A 6,388-nucleotide genomic window follows, 5' to 3' on the forward strand; every position below is an offset into this window, starting at 1 on the left:
ACATTCGAAGGTGTTCCCCGAAAGACCGTATGACTGCCCGGCACGTTGCTGGCTGAATGGACACAAGCCTGTCGAACGCGTTACTACATGTCGTCAAGTGCTGTCAGAATGTTCTGGTACACACTGTCCTTTACAGTTACCCACGGGAAGAAGCCGAGTGGCGACAGGTCCGGAGAACGTGCAGGTCACTGTACGTGGATTGTGGCGTCGACAGTTGTAGTTTGTTTACATGTTTAGACAGCAAACACACAACACACGACGTGTACGGACGTCAGTTTTTTTCGTTTTATGTAAGTTAATGCACAAGATGAATGGGACACCACAACAAACGACACATTCTGATGACATTCGTTTTGAATTTTGTTGTTGTTATTGATTGGGAAGGTGACATTGTGATATATTTTTGAACTCGTCTTAATGTGTGTAATCAATGTAACACGATTAAAGTATGTACTGTAGTGCTATATGAAAAATTGATGACGTCACGTGTATCTTGTACTAATGTAGTTACATGCACCAAATCTCTACACTCCTGTTAGCCCCTCGATCTAACATAACTCTAAAAAACAAAAATTCCAATACCTATCCAAACAAAAAAGTTATTATATATATACAGTGGACCGAAAAAGGCACAAAATTAGAAATACTCTATTTTCGCAAATAGATAACATTAATTTATAATGAATACAATATTGGAAAGAGTAGACTTTAAAGATGACCAGGATTATTTACTAGGCTATGTTTTTTGAGGCTCAATTAAAATCTTATGGAAGTCAATACATGATGTAGCGAAAATTGTGGTTTTTGAAGACAATTAATTACTTCAAAATGCAGAAACTGAATTTGGTAAATATTAATAATAATTAATGATCTTTAAAATAATCAAAATTAAAAATCATGCTCTATGTGACCGTCATTTGCCTGCACAACCATTTGTAGGCGTCTTCTCTATTGTCCAATAACAATGGATATCTGTCTTTGATCAAGCCTGTCCCAACATTCAAGAAGGCGTTGTCTTAAATGTTCAATATTACGAATTCTTGTTTTGTAGTAAACTGCTTTTTGTAGTTGACTCCATATAGAATACTTCATAGGATTAAGATCTCGTTTGAAACTCCAGCGGAAACCATCAGAGAATCTGAGAAATGCTATCTTTGACGTTGTAATCTCTCAGGATGAAATACCATGTCCGTACCTTGGTAACTCCTAAGATCGGGGCTGAGGGATCGCGGTGAGGTCTACGCGGAAAGACAAAGGGATCATATAGACCAGCGTTTCTCAAACTATGGTCCGCGGACCACCTGTGGTCTTCGAGGTCTCCCATTGTGGTTCTTCAAAAAAGGCAGAAAAAAAATAAAATTCAAACGAATTGCGTATTACATTACAGCTGAAAATCTCAGAGATTGGAAATTACATATGGCAATCGCTTTCACTTTTTCTCCCACTACTAACATTTTATGAAATTTATTACCCTACCCGTCTATCGACTTCCCACTCTACTCTCAGCAACAAAAGAGGGATTTAAAGCACTATGAACGTGGTGTTTCTCGCCATCTTTTTCCTGCATTTCTGGTGCTGCACCTATAACCCAGCCAGGGACCACCCGAATTTATTACAGAGGACCAAAGTACCAAACCTTTTCATGTATTTATGACTTTAAATCTTTCTTATGTGGTACACGTTAATAGTTGCCTATGTCTCTGTTAAATAGTGTCCATTATAGATAATGAAAAACTGGCTTCGATCCGGATCTTTGAAAAGAAAGGAACGTGATGATACGCTTCATTTAGGCATTGCTAATAGTTCAGAAGCTGTGTGTGACGATATTAATATCAGTAATTCTAGTAAATATCTAGTCATTCAAATATAAGCCTAGAACAACTGTGTAAGAATCAACAGGCTCATTCATCTCATTAATGTGAGTACCAACATTTATTTTTAACAAGTTAAAGATTATCCAAACTCTAATAGCCTTGAATTATTAAAAAAACGAAAATGAATTTTATTCTATTGACATTAACTTAATTAGCTAATACTAGTATAAAATTAATTGAATTAAATTAATTTTAATTAATTAATTCTAATTTAAAATATAAGTATACTGGTATTAAAATTTGCTACAAAAATGATAAATTTACTTTCGAAGGGAACAAGAGTAAGTTGGTCCGCGGCACTGTTCTGACTTAAAATAGTGGTCCCCACTTTAGAAAAGTTTAAGAAACGCTGATATAGACTGCAGGAGAGTTCGGAGGCGGATCTGTACGATCTGACTTAGGACATGCACACTATTCCATCTCAGGTAGTACAATGAGGCTAACCGAGCGGCCTACACGCAAGCAAGTCCCAGTCCGTGCCCTCCCTGGAGGTAGGCTCTTAGATCATTTACATTAAATTTTTACTCCTGTGAGCGTTTATGTATGTAGGGCCGAGTGCACTGCTTTTACCGAGGGCCTATAATGGTAAGCGTTCACTACATCGTATCGCACTCCTCATACGAATCTCACGCAACGGATATTTTAAGTGCAGTGCGTTCACTGCAACGGCTCCACCTCATCGCCCCATCGGATTCCCCTGTCAGCTGTTTGAAACATGACGTCGTACGATATTGACATTGCTGAAAACAGAGGAGTTGAGGTCAACTCCTCTGTTCGCATGACTGTTAGCGAATTAGAATTTGTAATTGCTTCATGCGTCCTAATTGAAGAGGAAGAAACGAAAGAAATATTGGTTACATAATATATATGTAAGAAACGACTTGATTACTGTAATGGGAATGCCTCAAATTATATAATTCTTCGTAGTTTTCTACAAGCGAAATAAGTTTTCCGTCTGCCATTTTGGCGCGACACTGAACATGGCACAACATAATAGTAACAGTTGACCAATTAAAATTGATTTATTAAAGAAGGTCATGATCGCACGCATCGGAAAAGTTGCTCATCCGAGAAACGTGGACGGATTTGCCGAGAGCCGATGCGGGCGATATGATGTAGTGAACGCGGTTACATAACAATTACAGCAAAGATTAGTCTTTTTCCGATCCGTGCGATTCGTCCGATGAGTGCGATACGATGTAGTGAACGCTTACTTTAATGCTCTTAAGACGGCCGTGGATGCAGTGCCCTAAGGTACAACTTATAAACAATGCGTGTGATCACCATTGAGCTCTATACTAAAATGTTAAGATCACTGGTGATCACCGTCACATTGGACGGTCCGAGACACAACCGTCCTGTCGGAGACAAATTGTACGATGCAGTATGCTGCCGGCCTTACCTGCGGTGTGAAAATTTGAAACGTGAAATACGAAATCACAATTACTTGTATCAATGCTACTCCTGAAGTGCAATAGAAACTTTGTTTATTGCGAACTGCACGAACAGTATCACAACTCGATGGTGACAGTCGACAGTCAATTTACGTTGTCGTTGCGACGCGTTTGTTCCTCGCAGTACTATCGCACGAACTCTTCAGTGTCAAACTCCAGATCCGACATCCCTACAGGCCACCAGACACGGCGGGGCATCCTCCAATGACAGCGGTATAGCCACCGATACACGTCGAGGCAGACGAGGCGGAAGAAGGGGGCCTCATCCCGTTCGATGAATATGCCCGGGGCTCGAATTGGGTCCCGCGTACAGCCATATGTCGGACACTAGGAAGAAGTCGATCCAGAAGCAGAGCGCCGTGACTGTGGACAAGACGGACTGCGCACGCGCGAAGTGGAAGTAGGTGTAGTCGACTTGTAGCGGGGTCTATGGTAGCGGGTGCGATGAGCTGTGCTGTGAATTGGCGGATGTCTGCACGAACACCATGGCCACTATGCCGCACGTGCTCAACAGCAAGCCGCTCAGCAGCGAGCACACCGCGTCCTGCGACAGCAGAAGCAAAGAAACGCTTAAAGAAACAAAAGAAGGAAAGATTGAAGAAGTAACGGAACAAAATAAATAAAAAGTGCACAAATATAAATAATAGAAAAAGAGGAAAATAACAAATAATTAACGGACGAATGGACACGAATAAAAAATAAGAAAATAGAGACGGCAGAAGAACAGAGAGAAAAGTCGACAAATTAAAGAAAGAAAAAATAGCAAAGAAGGATAAGACATGCAACAATGGAAACAAAAAGAGAAGAATGAAAGGAAAAAATAAACAGAAAGGAAATAAAGAAAAAGCAACAATGTAGAAATGAAAGCAAATGCAGCTACAAATGGAAAAGGAAAAAAATTACTAAAACTTACAAATATATACCTGTATTTTTCTGAGTAGTCTATAGGACATAGGAATTTGACAGTGCCAAAAGAAACCGATGTATAAAAGCCTGGTGTTCTCTTGTTTCACAAATTATCAAAGTCTGCTAATCTCTAAACATGGCACACTGATTAACTTATTTCTTCAGTGTTTGTAGACCTATACATAATAGTATATTACGACAATGTTACATTCCTATGTTCTATACCAAAAAAAAAAAAAAAAAAAAAAAACTCACGGTAGACCTATATATTATATAGGATGGAAGGGAGCAAAAATGTTCAATTAGATATACTAGTTGCACCAAATGATATAAGTCAGAGTTTTCTGTTGTACCTAATCACATAAGTAAAGTATATTTTCTAATTTTTGAAATAATAAGATTTCTTGTAGCCTATGTTAAATTGAAAAAGGTCCTACTTTAACCAACATAGATGCATTTTATTATTATACTTATATTTTTTATTTCTGTATTTATTTATTTAATAATGATATATACATAAAAACGTTACATTAAAATACCCCGAAAGAGCAAAGCTCGTGTTCGGGGACAGTTCCGTTACATAGATACACATACTTTGTAGACAAAATACTTAAGAAAAAAGCTCACATAAAGATTGTAATAAAATTAGTAAATAATAATACTAATAATAACTGAGTGAAAAAAGAGACGATGTTTAGATTGATGGATTAATATTAAATTATTATTAGTAGTGTAATTAGTGTAGGTCAAGTTGATATAGTAACCAAGATAAAATAGAAAAATACACTTAGGATAGAAATAAACTTGTTTTACAATACATGGTGCATAATATATATACAGGGAAGTCTGTCATATAAATTTTTTAATTCTGGATCTGAAAATTTCATTGCTTAAAGTAGTCAATTCTGGATGAAATTTTATTATCGAATTATATAGCCGTGGACCATAATTTGTACTGTGTAGTAAAGCAGCAGATGTGAAATATTTAGGTTCAACTAATTTAAGAATTTCATTTCGTCTCGTATTATGAGCATGTGGCTGAGCTACAAATTTCGTTCTATTTTTATGATAGAATTTCATTAAAGAGTATTTATAAATTTGGTCAATTCTAAAAACATTCAATTCAGAATGGATCAAATTTGTTGGATAATCCAGTCGCCTTTTCAAACAAATTTTGATTATACGTTTTTGCAACATAATTAGAGGAAAAAGAGCAGTTTTTGTAATGCCTCCCCATCCAATTTTACCATATTGGATAACAGATTCAACTAGAGCCAAATAAACCAAACGTAATACATGAGTAGGCAAGTAATGGCGAAGGTTTACAAATTTGTAAATTGTTTTACGTATCCTGTTACATAAAAAGGTGATTTGTCTATCCCTTTTCAAATGCTGATCAACAATAATTCCCAGGTATTTCACATCTACAGATTCTTTCAGGCAAGGGCATTTACAGGTTGTAGAGAGTTTACAAAATGAGTTGTGGATTATTAATTTTAAATGAGAAAGTGATTTCAATTTGTTCAATCCAGAGACTGTTAAAGAAAATGGCACCAAAGTAGTTTTAGTTATATTTAGAGATAGCAAATATGCATCAAGCCAGTTTTTGATCAAATTTATACCTACATTGGCATGTTTATAAGTGTCCTCCCAAGTTAAACCACTGAAAATCACCACCGTATCATCAGCGTAAGAATAACAGGAGCCATTATGTACTTTCAAATCAATGTTTAATAAATCATTAATATATATTAAAAATAGAATAGGACCTAAAATTGTTCCCTGAGGGACACCTATATCACTATTTACATTTTCACTGATATTATCATCAATTTTGGTTACCTGAGTTCTTTTGTTTAAGTATGATTGAAATAACTTATGCGCAATACCCCTGACTCCTATATCAAATAATTTGTCCAGAAGTAAACGATGGTTAACCGTGTCAAAAGCTTTCCTTAAATCTAAGAAAATCCCTAAACATTTAGAACCGTTATCCAACTCCTGCATAATTTTACCAGTGACTTCAATAATTGCGTCATCCGTAGATAATTTATTTCTGAAGCCATACTGATGTTTGGAGAGAATTTCATTTTTCTCTAAGTAATTTACTAATCTGTTTTTTAAACATTTTTCTAATATCTTTGAGAAGCTAGA

Source organism: Periplaneta americana, chromosome 13 (genome assembly GCF_040183065.1).
Source record: "Periplaneta americana isolate PAMFEO1 chromosome 13, P.americana_PAMFEO1_priV1, whole genome shotgun sequence".
In the NCBI taxonomy this organism is placed as follows: Eukaryota; Metazoa; Arthropoda; class Insecta; order Blattodea; family Blattidae; genus Periplaneta; species Periplaneta americana.